A 15271-nucleotide genomic window follows, 5' to 3' on the forward strand; every position below is an offset into this window, starting at 1 on the left:
CGCCGCCAGTGCTCCCCCCCAGCTGTCTCCTCCCCAGTGCTCTGCCCAGCGCCGCCAGTCTCCAGTCTGCCCAGCGCCGCCAGTCTGCCCAGCGCCGCCAGTCTGCTCCCAGTCTGCCCAGCGCTCTGCCAGTCCGCTCCCAGCCAGTCTGCCCTGTTCAGCGCTGCCAGCCAGGAGTCTCCCGCTCCCCAGTCTGCGCTGCAGTCTCCAGTCTGCCCAGCACCGCCAGTCTGCCCAGCGCCGCCAGTGCTCCCAGTCTGCCCAGCGCCGCCAGTGCTCCCAGTCTGCCCAGCGCCGCCAGTGCTCCCAGTCTGCCCAGCACCGCCAGTGCTCCCAGCCTGCCGCGCAGTGCTCCCAGTCTGCCCAGCGCCGCCAGTGCCGCCAGTCTGCCCAGCGCCGCCAGTCTGCCCAGTGCCGCCAGTCTGCCCAGCGCCGCCAGTCTGCCCTGCGCCGCCAGTCTGCCCAGCGTCGCCAGTCTGCCCAGCGCCGCCAGTCTGCCAGGATCCGCCAGAAGTGCCAGTCAGCCAGGATCTGCCAGTCTGCAGAGAGCTGTCTGTCTGCATGAAGCAGCCAGAGCTGTTAGTCTGCATGAAGCAACCAGAGATATCAGTCTGTAAGAAGCAGCCAGAGCTGTCAGTCTGCATAGAGCAGCTAGATCCGCCAGTCAGCCATGATCTTCCAGATCTGCCAGACAACCAGTCTCTTCCAGACAACCAGTCTCTTCCAGATCTGCCAGACAACCAGTCTCTTCCAGATCTGCCAGACAATCAGTCTCTTCCAGATCTGCCAGACAATCAGTCTCTTCCAGATCTGCCAGACAACCAGTCTCTTCCAGATCTGCCAGACAACCAGTCTCTTCCAGATCTGCCAGACAACCAGTCTCTTCCAGATCTGCCAGACAACCAGTCTCTTCCAGATCTGCCAGACAACCAGTCTCTTCCAGATCTGCCAGACAACCAGTCTCTTCCAGATCTGCCAGACATCCAGCCTCTTCCAGATCTGCTAGTCAACCTGAATCTTCCAGTTCCGCCAGCCAGCCAGGATTTACCGGAGCCTACTACCTGCCTGAGCTTCTTCTCAGTACTGGGCTTCTTCTCAGTACTGGGCTTCCTCTCAGTACTGGGCTTCCTCCCCTCAGTACTGGGCTTCCCCTCAGTCCCGGGCTGCCCCTCTGTCCCGAGCTGCCCCTCTGTCCCGAGCTGCCCCTCTGTCCCGAGCTGCCCCTCTGTCCCGAGCTGCCCCTCTGTCCCGAGCTGCCCCTCAGTCCCGAGATGCCCCTCAGTCACAAGCTGCTCCTCAGTTATGTGGGGATCTGGGTGAGGACTATTAGGCCATGGTCGGCGGAGAGGGTGGATTATCCCAGGACGCGAAGGGGAGGAACAAGGACATTAATGGAGTGGGGTCCACGTCCCGAGCCGGAACTGCCACCATGGACAGATGCCCACCCGGACCCTCCCTATGCTTTTGAGGTGCGTCTGGGAGTCCGCACCTTAGGGGGGGGTTCTGTCACGCCTTGGTCATTGTATTTTGTGTTTTTGTTACATGTTTGGGTAGGCCAGGGTGTGACATGGGTTTATATGTTGTTTTCGTAATGGGGTTTGTTATTATTTGGGATCGCGGCTGATTAGGGGTGTTGTATAGGCTTGGCTGCCTGAGGCGACTTCTCAATCAGTCAGGTGATTCTCGTTGTCTCTGATTGGGAACAGTATTTAGGGAGCCATAGTTTCGCTTTGTATTTCGTGGGTGATTGTTCCCGTCTCTGTGTTGTGGTCACCAGATAGGCTGTTTCACGTTCCGTTTTGTTGTTTTTTGTATTTAGTATCAGTTATTTCATGTACGCGTTTCTTTCATTAAAGTCATGAGTAACCAACACGCTGCATTTCGGTCCGACTCTCTTCCTTCAACAGACGAGCGCTGTTACAGAATCACCCACCACTCACGGGCCGAGCAGCGTGTAAACTGGCAACGACGTAGACAGCTTCAGCAGCAAAAGGAGGACGTTATGGACGGTAGAGGCATGGAGTATACGACGTGGGAGGAAATCGACAGGTGGGCGGCCGACCCAGAGAGAGAGTGCAGGAGCCCGCCTGGGATTCCCTGCAGCAATGCAAAGAGGGCTATAGGTGAATGGAGTTGAAAAGGAAAACACGGCGGCGCAGAGCGAAAACCGAAAGTCACCCCAAAAAATGTATTGGGGGGGAGGCTCAGGGAGAGTATGGCTGAGTCAGGAGATAGACCTGAGCCAACTCTCCTTGTTTATCGTGAGGAGCCAAGGAGGAGACCAGAACCAGAGCCAGTGTTAGAGGTGAGCGAAGCAGAGACTGTGAAGGAGTTAATGGGGAAAGTGGAGTGGAGAGTAATGAGGGAGTTGCTAGCTTGGTGCTATAGATACAATATTCGTCCGACGGATCGTGTCGGGGATTTGAAAGCACCTGAGTTAGCGCTCTATACTCAACCTGAGGTGCGTGTTAGTCGGCTGGTGAAGTTGGTGCCAGCCTCACGCACCAGGCCTCCTGTGCACATCCCTAGCCTTGCACGTCCTGTGCCCACACTGCTCTCAAGATCTCCTGTACGCCTTCACGGTCTAGCCCATCCTGTGCCACCTCCACACTCCAGTCCTCCGGTAGCAGCTCCCCGCACCAGGCTTCCTGTGCGTGTCCTCGATCCAGTACCACCAGTTCCAGCACCACGCACCAGGCCTCCAGTGCGCCTCGCCTGTTCAGCGCATCCAGCGCTTTTCTCCTCTCCTGCGCTGTCGGAGTCTCCCGCCTGTTTAGCGCAGCCAGAGCCTGTCTCCTCCCCTGCGCTGCCGGAGTCTCCAGTCTGCCCAGCGCCGCCAGTCTGCCCAGCGCCGCCAGTGCTCCCAGTCTGCCCAGCCTCGCCAGTGCTCCCAGTCTGCCAAGCGCCGCCAGTGCTCCCAGTCTGCCCAGCGCCGCCAGTGCTCCCAGTCTGCCCAGCGCCGCCAGTGCTCCCAGTCTGCCCAGCGCCGCCAGTGCCGCCAGTCTGCCCAGCGCCGCCTGTCTGCCCAGCGCCGCCAGTCTGCCAGGATCCGCCAGAAGTGCCAGTCAGCCAGGATCTGCCAGTCTGTTCAGCGCTGCCAGCGCTTTTCTCCTCTCCTGCGCTGTCGGAGTCTCCCGCCTGTTTAGCGCAGCCAGAGCCTGTCTCCTCCCCTGCTCTGCCGGAGTCTCCAGTCTGCCCAGCGCCGCCAGTCTGCCCAGCGCCGCCAGTGCTCCCAGTCTGCCCAGCCTCGCCAGTGCTCCCAGTCTGCCCAGCGCCGCCAGTGCTCCCAGTCTGCCCAGCGCCGCCAGTGCTCCCCGTCTGCCCAGCGCCGCCAGTGCTCCCAGTCTGCCCAGCGCCGCCAGTGCCGCCAGTCTGCCCAGCGCAGTCTGCCCAGCGCCGCCAGTCTGCCCAGCGCCGCCAGTCTGCCCAGCGCCGCCAGTCTGCCAGGATCCGCCAGAAGTGCCAGTCAGCCAGGATCTGCCAGTCTGTTCAGCGCTGCCAGCGCTTTTCTCCTCTCCTGCGCTGTCGGAGTCTCCCGCCTGTTTAGCGCAGCCAGAGCCTGTCTCCTCCCCTGCGCTGCTGGAGTCTCCAGTCTGCCCAGCGCCGCCAGTCTGCCCAGCGCCGCCAGTGCTCCCAGTCTGCCCAGCGCCGCCAGTGCTCCCAGTCTGCCCAGCGCCGCCAGTGCTCCCAGTCTGCCCAGCACCGCCAGTGCTCCCAGCCTGCCCAGCGCCGCCAGTGCTCCCAGTCTGCCCAGCGCCGCCAGTGCCGCCAGTCTGCCCAGCGCCGCCAGTCTGCCCAGTGCCGCCAGTCTGCCCAGCGCCGCCAGTCTGCCCTGCGCCGCCAGTCTGCCCAGCGTCGCCAGTCTGCCCAGCGCCGCCAGTCTGCCAGGATCCGCCAGAAGTGCCAGTCAGCCAGGATCTGCCAGTCTGCAGAGAGCTGTCTGTCTGCATGAAGCAGCCAGAGCTGTTAGTCTGCATGAAGCAACCAGAGATATCAGTCTGTAAGAAGCAGCCAGAGCTGTCAGTCTGCATAGAGCAGCTAGATCCGCCAGTCAGCCATGATCTTCCAGATCTGCCAGACAACCAGTCTCTTCCAGACAACCAGTCTCTTCCAGATCTGCCAGACAACCAGTCTCTTCCAGATCTGCCAGACAATCAGTCTCTTCCAGATCTGCCAGACAATCAGTCTCTTCCAGATCTGCCAGACAACCAGTCTCTTCCAGATCTGCCAGACAACCAGTCTCTTCCAGATCTGCCAGACAACCAGTCTCTTCCAGATCTGCCAGACAACCAGTCTCTTCCAGATCTGCCAGACAACCAGTCTCTTCCAGATCTGCCAGACAACCAGTCTCTTCCAGATCTGCCAGACATCCAGCCTCTTCCAGATCTGCTAGTCAACCTGAATCTTCCAGTTCCGCCAGCCAGCCAGGATTTACCGGAGCCTACTACCTGCCTGAGCTTCTTCTCAGTACTGGGCTTCTTCTCAGTACTGGGCTTCCTCTCAGTACTGGGCTTCCTCTCAGTACTGGGCTTCCCCTCAGTCCCGGGCTGCCCCTCTGTCCCGAGCTGCCCCTCTGTCCCGAGCTGCCCCTCTGTCCCGAGCTGCCCCTCTGTCCCGAGCTGCCCCTCTGTCCCGAGCTGCCCCTCAGTCCCGAGATGCCCCTCAGTCACAAGCTGCTCCTCAGTTATGTGGGGATCTGGGTGAGGACTATTAGGCCATGGTCGGCGGAGAGGGTGGATTATCCCAGGACGCGAAGGGGAGGAACAAGGACATTAATGGAGTGGGGTCCACGTCCCGAGCCGGAACTGCCACCATGGACAGATGCCCACCCGGACCCTCCCTATGCTTTTGAGGTGCGTCTGGGAGTCCGCACCTTAGGGGGGGGTTCTGTCACGCCTTGGTCATTGTATTTTGTGTTTTTGTTACATGTTTGGGTAGGCCAGGGTGTGACATGGGTTTATATGTTGTTTTCGTAATGGGGTTTGTTATTATTTGGGATCGCGGCTGATTAGGGGTGTTGTATAGGCTTGGCTGCCTGAGGCGACTTCTCAATCAGTCAGGTGATTCTCGTTGTCTCTGATTGGGAACAGTATTTAGGGAGCCATAGTTTCGCTTTGTATTTCGTGGGTGATTGTTCCCGTCTCTGTGTTGTGGTCACCAGATAGGCTGTTTCACGTTCCGTTTTGTTGTTTTTTGTATTTAGTATCAGTTATTTCATGTACGCGTTTCTTTCATTAAAGTCATGAGTAACCAACACGCTGCATTTCGGTCCGACTCTCTTCCTTCAACAGACGAACGCCGTTACATTTAGGTCCTCGTCTCTCTGACTTTATTGGAGTGTACAAGGCCAATTTGCAGCAGAATCTTCTAGCATCTTAGTCTGAGGAAATTATTTTCCTAGGTGTTTTGAATGACACACTCCTCCTTAACTCCTTAATTAAACTCGACAGACAGTAGCCATGCAGAGTCAATCTGAAAATCGCCTAAATGCAGCAGACTTTGGAAGGTGTGCACGCACTCCCTCCCATTCCCCCCCCCCTGCACAACCTCTTCTACTTTTTCATTGGGGGAGGCTTGAAAAATAAAGAATAATAGAGAATAATAAAAAATCATATCTGTGCTGGCACCATTTTGAACGTCACACCACTGAACAAGTGGAGGTTATTTGTGTGTATGAAATGGCACTCTATTCCCTTCATAGTGCACTACTTTTGACCAGGGCTCATAGGGATCTAGTCCAACAGAGTGCACTGTATGTGTTGCTCTCCAAAACACCAGATGCACTTATTGTGGCTAGATGATGATATCATCTGGGTACCGTTGCTGGCGGCAGGTAGCCTAGTGGTTAGAGTGTTCTAGCCCTGAGCAAGTCAGTTAACCCACTGTTCCCTGGGCTCCGAAGCCCCCCACACCTCTCTGATTCAGAGGGGTTGGGTTAAATGCGGAAGACACATTTAACTGACACATTTCAGTTGAATGCAATCAAAACTCTGATAGCGCATTATATTTTAACTGAATTGCTCATTCATGTTTATAATTGTGATAAACAGACAAACCACCACCCAGCTTCAATGACCACATAGTTTTTTCATATTTCATGATGATCTGTTCTGACAGTTAGTGACTCTCCTTACTTAAATGTATTGATGCTATACCCATTTTACAGGTCATGTCTTTGTTTCCTAACCAATTTGACTCTTATGCCCGTCATCACATTCTATTAAATCTTTGCTACCGCAGGCCTTCAACTGCTTGTTTGTGTTATAAGAGTTCATGAATGATTTGATGTGAACTTAAGTCAGTTTTATATCAGAATGGATAATTAATGCATTATAAAGATGAAGCGTTTCATACTGGAGGGGTTTTAATACTTATTTTGCTGGCATTCAGCTGATATTTCCTCATTCATGTTTCATAGCTGAAAAATAAACCAAGCTGTTGAATAGAATTGTATGATTTTTTGGCAAAATATCACACCTTGATCGCTGACACACATTCCTTAAGACACAGATAAACGTGTATAAAACGAGAAGAATTTCTCCACAACTCTGCTTGCTATTTATTTTTAAACTATTGTACAGTTATACAGTTTAGTTTAGGGGTCGCCAGTAACTTTTGAGTTTGAGATAGAGAGAGCTCACTGCTATAGCTGGCCCTCAGAGCTCTGTGATTTTGGCAAACTCTACTTCTTATTCTCAGAGGGTTCACCAAGGAATAACTGTAACATTTTACATTCTGATACGAAGCGAGAGTTTGTGGACCGAAGGGCAAAATCAACTTTTAGCGTTTGATCTCCCCACCAGCTGATTTACATTTGCAGAGCGTAGCACTAATCCACCCATTTACCCGAACAAATGAAGGAGGAGGGAGGGAAAGAAAGAGGGAGTAGGAAGAAAGGGTGGGAATGAAGGAAGGGCAGAGAGCGAGAGAGAGAGAGAGAGAGAGGGGAGGGAGGGAATGAAGGAAGGGGAGAGAGAGAGAGAGGAAGGAGGCAATGAAGGAAGGAAGGGGAGCGAGAGAGAGAGAGGGGAGGGAGGGAGGGAATGAAGGAAGGGGAGAGAGAGAGAGAGGTTAGGGATGGGGAGAGGAGGGAGGGGAAGGAGGGGGAGAGGAGGGAGGGAATGAAGGAATAGGAGCCAGAGAGAGAGAGGGGGGAGGGAGGGAATGAAGAAACAGAGAGAGAGAGAGAGGAGAGAGAGAGAGAGAGAGAGAGAGAGAGAGAGAGAGAGAGAGAGAGGGAATGAAGGAAGGAAGGGGAGAGAGAATGAGAGAAACAGAATGTATTCCCATATTAGAGCCACATATTTCCCACAGATTACACAGACCAACAAAGAATTCGAAAAAAAATCCAATTTTGATAAACTCACATATCTATTGGGTGAAATACCACAGTGTGCAATCCCAGCAGCAAGATTTGTGACCTGTTGCCACAAGAAAAGGGCAACCAGTGAAGAACAAACATCATTGTAAATACAACCTTTATTTATGTTTATTTATTTTCCCTTTTGTACTTTAACTATCATTAAAACAATGTATATATAAATATTATCATAAATCAAGGTAAGACCCAGATGCAGACACGTCAAATTGACAATGGTTTAATATTCCGACAGGGGCAGGCAATAGACAGGTCAAGGCAGGCAGGGGCCAGTAAACCAGAGGTGGGGCAACTGTATCGGACTGCCGGCAAGCTCTGGATCAGGGTAGGCAGAGGTCAATAATCCAGAGGTGGAGCAAAGGTACAGGTCGGCAGGCAGGCTCAGGGTCAGGGGCAGGCAGAGTTATCAGGCAGGTGTCTGGACAGACAAGGGTCAAAACCAGGAGGGCGAGAAAAAGAGAGACTGGAAAAGCAGGAGCTGAGAACAAAAATGCTGGTTGACCTGACAAACAAGACAAAACAGGAGACAAAGGGCTGTGTGACATTGGTTTGACTCTGGACACATGAAAGGTGGGATGTATACGAAGGGTACGGGGCAAAAGTAGACAAAAAGCAGGGGGGCTATTAATCTTGGAGATGGGAAATGGGCCGATACACTGAAGGTAGAGTTTGTGGGATTGAAACCGGAGGAGCAGATCCTGGGTGGATAGCCATACCTTCTGCCCGAGATGATACCAGGGAGCCGGGGTCCAATGGCGCTCCGCTTTTCGATGATACCTGGAGTTGGTCTTGAAAAGGGCCGACTGGGCTCTCCTCCAGGTACGACGACAGTGGCGGACAAATATTTGGGCAGAAGATACGCCGACCTCTTCCTCCTGCTCGGGGAAGAGTGGGGTATGATACCCCAGGGAACACTCAAACGGAGATAGGCCTGTGGCAGAGCAGGGAAGGGTGTTGCAGGCGTACTCGACCCACACCAGCTGCTGGCTCCAGAAGGTGGGGTTGGCGGAGACCAGGCAGCGCAGTGTAGTCTCAAGATTCTGGTTGGCTCGCTCCGACTGGCCATTGGACTGGAGATGGAACCCAGAGGCCAGGCTGGCCGACGACCCAAGGAGGGCGTAGAAAGCCTTCCAGAACCGGGACAAGAATTGAGGGCCCCAGTCGGAGACCGTGTCCACGGGCAGTCCATGGATCTGGAAGACATGCTGCACCATGAGCTGGGCCGTCTCCTTGGTCGAGGGTAGTTTGGGGAGAAGAATGAAGTGAGCGACCTTGGAAAACCAGTCGACCACAGTAAGGATTGCAGTGTTGCCCTCAGATGGATGGAGACCCCTGATGAAATCCATGGATATGTGGGACCAGGGACGGTGAGGGAAGGGCAGTGGTTGCAGAAGACCAGCCAGAGCTTACAGAGGAGTCATATTCTGAGCACGGAGACAAACGAGGAGACATACATAACCATCATGGGTTAAGGCCAGGGTCCGATGGGAGCCCAGGTGGCAGGCAAACCTGGAGGACTCCAGGACCGCAGAGTGGACAGCGTCAGGCACAAACATCCAATTATATGGCCCCCCCTAGGGTTTGTCTGGACAGCTGTGCCTCCCTGAACAGTTTCCCTGTACCCCAGTTGAGTGTCGTCTCTAGGCACAAGGTGGGAAGGATGGTCTTGGGCTCCGGGGTGGTACCCGTGGGGCTATAGCGGCGGGACAGTGCACCCGGCTTGATATTCTTGGACTTCGGCCGGTACGAGAGGGAGAAGTTGAACCGTGTGAACAGCAGGCCCCATCTGACTTGCCTGGAGTTGAGGCGCTTGGCGTGTAGAGATACTCCAGGTTCTTGTGGTCGGTCCACACGATGAAAGGGTGTTCCGCCCCCTCCAGCCAGTGCCTCCATTCCTCCAACACTATCTTCACCGCAAGAAGCTCACAATTCCCCACATCGTAGTTCCTTTCCGTGGCATTGAGGTGGTTGGAGAAGAAGGCACAGGGATGTAGCTTGAGGTCCAGGGCAGAACGCTGGGACAGGACCTCCCCCACTCTTACATCAGAAACATCGGCCTCCATCACAAACTGGAGGGAAGAAACGGATGAACCAAGATGGGAGCTGTGGTGAAGCGATGTTTGAGGTCCCAGAACGCCCATACAGCAGCTGGAGACCACATAAATTGAACCTTGAGTGAGCTGAGGGTGGACGGGGAAAGCTTGAGTGCTGCAACCCTGGATAAAGCGGCGATAGAAGTTGGCGAACCCCAGGATGCGTTGCAGCTGCACCCTGGAAGTAGGCTGGGGCCAATCTACCACCACTCTCACCTTTCCGGGATCCATTTTCACACTCCCTGCGGTGATGATGAAACCCAGAAAAGGGATGGTGGAACATTGGAACACGCACTTCTCTGCTTTTACAAACAGCTGGTTCTCCAGGAGGCATTGGAGAACCTGTTGGACATGGAGCACATTTTCTTTGGGTGTAACGGGAGAAGATGAGGATGTCATCTTGGTAGACAAGACGAACTGGTTCAACATGTCGTGGAGAACATCATTGACCAGAGCCTGGAACACAGCAGGGGTGTTGGTAAGTCCAAATGGCATGACCAGATACTCATAGTGACCGCCTTGTTGAAGGCGGTCTTCCACTCATCCCCTTCCCTTAACCGCACCAGGTGGTGGTGTTCCTTACATCCAGCTTGGAAAACATGGTGCCCCCCTGGAGCGGCTCGAGGGCCGAGGAGATGAGTGGTAGCAGGTAGCGGTTCTTCACAGTAATGTTGTTGATCCCCGGTAGTTAATGCACGGTCTTGTCCTTCTTCTCCACAAAGAAGAACCCTGCGCCGGCAAGGAAAAGAAGAAAGACGGATGAATCCTGTAGCAATGTAGGTCTCCATCGGCTTGGTCTCTGGTCCTGAACTCCTCTCGGAGGTCCTGGTACTCCTCAGGAATGGTGGAGAAGTCCGGGGCACCTTCGAGCCCCCAGGAAGACGTCCCAGGGAAGTGTGTTGCTGGAGCCAGGAGAATCCCAATACCACGGAAATCAGAGGGTACTTGATGAGCAGGAACTGGATAGCATTGCTGTGGTTCCCTGACACACATAGGTTGATGGGAGTGGTGTTGTGGGTGACTCAACCTATAGCGTGCCTGTCCAGCACTCTAACGTCCATGGGAATGGAGAGGGGCTGAGTGGGGATGTTCAGCTCGGACACCAGGGTAACTTCCAAAAAGCTCTCGTCGGCCCGGGAGTCAATGTGAACCTGAAGAGATTTGGACTGGTCTACCCACAGCAAAATGGCATGAAAAGGGGTGCGAGCAAGGGAAGCAGGAACGAGTACTCGCTCCTACCGAAAAGAGTCCCGCAACAACTCTTCATGTTGATCCTGTATTCAAATCAAATCAAAGTTTATTTGTCATGTGTGATAAATACAACAGGTAGACCTTATAGTGAACCATGCTCTTGATGTTGCAGCTGTAGAACCTTGTGAGGATCTCAGGACCCATGCCAAATCTTTTTAGTATCCTGAGGGGAAATAGGCTTTGTCGTGCCCTCTTCACGACTGTCTTGGTGTGTTTGGACCATTCTAATTTGTTGTTGATGTGGACACCAAGGAACTTGCAGTTTTCAACCTGTTCCACTACAGCCCCGTCGATGAGAATGGGGGCGTGCTCGGTCCTCCTTGTCCTGTAGTCCACAATCATCTCCTTAGTATTGGTTACGTTGAGCGATAGGTTGTTATTCTGGCACCACCCAGCCAGGTCTCTCACTTCCTCCCTATAGGCTGTCTCGTTGTTGTCGGTGATCAGGCCTACCACTGTTGTGTCGTCTGCAAACTTAATTATGGTGTTGGAGTCATGCCTGGCCATGCAGTTGTGGGTGAACAGGGAGTACAGGAGGCGACTGAGCATTCACCCCTGGGGAGCTCCAGTGTTGAGGATCAGCGTGGCAGATGTGTTGCTACCTACACTCACCACCTGGGGGCGGCCTGTCAGGAAGTCCAGGATCCACTTGCAGAGGGAGGTGTTTAGCTCCAGGATCATTAGCTTAATGATGAGCTTTGAGGGTACTATGGTGTTGAACGCTGAGCTGTAGTCAATGAATAGCATTCTCACATAGGTATTAATTTTGTCCAGGTGGGAAAGGGCAGTGTGGAGTGCAATAGAGATTGCATCGTTTGTGGATCTGTTTGGGCGGTATGCAAATATAAGTGGGTCTAGGGTATCTGGGATAATGGTGTTGATGTGAGCCATTACCAACCTTTCAAAGTACTTCGTGGCTATGGACGTGAGTGCTATGGGTCTGTAGTCATTTAGGCAGGTTTCCTTTGTGTTCTTGGGCACAGGGACTATGGTGGTCTACTTGAAACATGTTGGTATTACAGACTCAATCAGGGACATGTTGAAAATGTCAGTGAAGACACCTGCCAGTTGGTCAGCACATGCATGGAGCACACGTCCTGGTAATCCATCTGGCCCCGCAGCCTTGTGTATGTTGACCTGTTTAAAGGTCTTACTCACGTTGGCTATGGAGAGCGTGATCACATAGTCGTCCAGAACAGCTGATGCTCTCATGCATGCCTCAGTGTTGCTTGCCTTGAAGGGAGCATAGAAGTGATTTAGCTTGTCTGGTAGACTTGTGTCACTGGGCAGCTCGCGGCTGTGCTTCCCTTTGTAGTCTGTAATAGTTTGCAAGCTCTGCCACATAAGACGATCGTCGGAACCGGTGTAGTATGATTCAATCTTAGCCCCGTATTGACACTTTGACTGTTTGATGGTTAGTCGCAGGGCATAGGAGGATTTCTTGTAAGCTTCCGGGTTAGAGTTCCGCACCTTGAAAGCGGCAGCTCTCCCCTTTAGCTCAGTGTGAATGTTGCCTGTGATCCATGGCTTCTGTTTGGGGTATGTACGTACAGTCACTGTGGGGACGACATCCTCGATGCAATTATTGATAAAGCCAGTGACTGACTAAACCAGATCTGGTTTACTCCTCAACAGCCCAGCTCTGCCTAGTGGTATAGGCTCAGGAAGCGGTGACTCGGCTGTCTTCGGCAGCCCTGTCTTCCTCTAACCTCAGTCATTCCCGTAATCGCCCATCGATACGGATGATCAAAGTGATGAGGGAATCGGGCTCTGTAGGTAACTCCCGGGCTGCAAGCTTGACCTTGACCTCCTTAGAGACGGCGTGCAGGAACATCGAACAGTGCCTCTTGATTCAAAGCACTCTCCGCTGCCAACATGCGGATATCCACTGCATAATCAGCTACACTTCGGGAGTCCTGCCGAAGCTGGTTTAGCTTCCGGGCAGCCTCTCGCTTAGAGAACGGGGCATAAAACACCTTCCTCACTTCTCCCACAAACTCCTCCAGACTAACGCATATGGCCGGCTGTTGTTCCCACACGGCAGTAGCCCAGGTGAGAGCCCTCCTGGACATCAGCGTGATGAGGTTATCTTGGAGTGATCTGAGGGGAAGGAGGAGGGCTGTAGCTCGAAGACAAGGGCACACTGAGCTAGGAACGCCCGACAGATGCTCTGAGACATGCTGCTTGCAGCTGAGTCGCAGAGGAGCTGTGGGGTTACCACCATGGCAGGCAGCCTCCCAGACAACCAGTGGAATTGCTCCAGCAAACTGTCCAATGCCCGGTCATGGTGTTCAGCCAATGTTTGGACCCCCTCCACAAGGCCACAAAGCAATTCCCGTGCCTGCCGATGGTGGCTCCTTGGGTGGAGATGGTGTTGTGCAGCTGGCCCGGGTCGAACTGGTAACGGACAAACAGAGAACACAGGTATAAATACACTGGGGATAATGGGGAAGATGGGCAACACCTGGAGGGGGGTGGAGACAAGGACAGGTGAAACAGATCAGGGTGTGACACATGATTCTTTTGGAACTTTTGTGAGTGTAATGTTTACTATTTCACTTGCTTTGACAATGTTTCCCATGCCAATAAAGCCCCTTAAATTGAAAATGAAATTGAAACTAAGAGAGAGAGAGAGCTTGACTAAACCTTTGGCTTTCAATGGATTTTCAGAAGAGGAGAAAGAGTAGGAATTAGACTGAACTGACTTTGTTCCTCTGCATGCGGCGGCTCCATGGATTGTTCCATTTCCAGACCCCCTAAAGGACACTGGGGTGTCTTCCTCATGAAATGCTGTTAAACCTTTCGCATTTAACTGTAACTGTATTTGCTTCCTTACTTCCTTGCTTCCTTACTTGTGGCTGCTTACTTGTGGCTGCTTACTTGTGGCTGCTTACTTGTGGCTGCTTACTTGTGGCTGCTTGTGGCTGCTTATTTGTAAGGATAGTTACTCATAAATTTAACCATTTACTGTCTATCAAAACTGATTATCTGCCAATGCTGTCAATGTCATATTGTTTTTCCTTGCTTTCTTTCTGTATCAATTCAATTCAATTCAAGGGGCTTTATTGGCATGGGAAACATGTTAACATTGCCAAAGCAAGTGAAGTAGATAATATACAAAAGTGAAATAAACAATAAGAATGAACAGTAAACTCAAAGAAATTACACTCAAAGAAGTTCCAAAAGAATAAAGACATTACAAATGTCATACTATGTATATATACATACTGTATATCTCTCTCAAACACATATGACACTGCTCTCTGCCTACTTTCTTCAAATATGTGGAGGTTACAGGTCTTCAAGTCACAGCTAACATTGTTCTGGTTCGCAACACTGCTCTGCATCTATTTATCTTGGAGAAAGAGCCACCCGCCGCTTGGCATTTAGCATCTGTTGGCTGTTGTCCTCTCTGTATACTTCCTGCTGCTTTGGAACACCCCCGCAACACTGGCACCGGTGGCCTGGTCCCCAGAGTGACAGACAGCACTTCCACTTTCCCATGAGCCTCTCTGGACAACACGAGACAGGTAGCAAAAGCTTTCAACCCGAGCTGTTCGCTGGAGCGCCACTACCATCTGGTCGGCCATATTGGGTGGCGTTCTGATGATACCTACAGATGTCGTGTCTGTTAAATTACATGACGCATGGTGGCGTCCTTATATGGTATGCATGTATGCGCATATCTCCTAGCCTATTTTTCTTTTTCTGGGCAGGTAGAGGCCGAAGAGCTGCCATATTGTGTGATTTATTAGTGAGTGAATGTGTTGTGCTGAATCTGCACATTTCAGCACAGGGCTGATCTCCATATCATGTTGTCATTTGTTAGAGAGCGGGGGGAGCGAGAGGAAGAGGTAGGGAGTTGGGTGGGGTATAGCATAAGTGAAAAATTGCTTGGCTACTGAGGGACTAAAGGGTGCTAAATCCAGAATAGTAGATTCTATGTTATATTGTGGTTTTGGTTGTCTGAATATGTTTCTCCCCAAATGGTGCTTGAGGTGCTCTTTAGATAGCTTTCATGTAAAAGGGAAGGGGCTCCATTAATAAAGTTTAGATATGATGGTACTACTAAAGGTTTCCATGGAATATTATTAGGTTCTATTCACATCCATATTTTCAAACACAAAAAATATGGTCAAAATCAAAATACAATAAAATGTTATTTGTCACATACACATATTTATCAGATGTTATAGCGGGTGTAGCGGAATGCTTGTGTTCCTAGATCCAACAGTGCAGTAGTAGTACACACATCTAAAAGTAAAATAATGGGATTATGAAATATATACATACAGTGCCTTGCGAAAATATTCGGCCCCCTTGAACTTTGCGAACCTTTGCCACATTTCAGGCTTCAAACATAAAGATATAAAACTGTATTTTTTTGTGAAGAATCAACAACAAGTGGGACACAATCATGAAGTGGAACGACATTTATTGGATATTTCAAACTTTTTTAACAAATCAAAAACTGAAAAATTGGGCGTGCAAAATTATTCAGCCCCTTTACTTTCAGTGCAGCATACTCTCTCCAGAAGTTCAGTGAGGA

Source organism: Oncorhynchus gorbuscha, linkage group LG03, assembly GCF_021184085.1.
Source record: "Oncorhynchus gorbuscha isolate QuinsamMale2020 ecotype Even-year linkage group LG03, OgorEven_v1.0, whole genome shotgun sequence".
Lineage (NCBI taxonomy): Eukaryota > Metazoa > Chordata > Actinopteri > Salmoniformes > Salmonidae > Oncorhynchus > Oncorhynchus gorbuscha.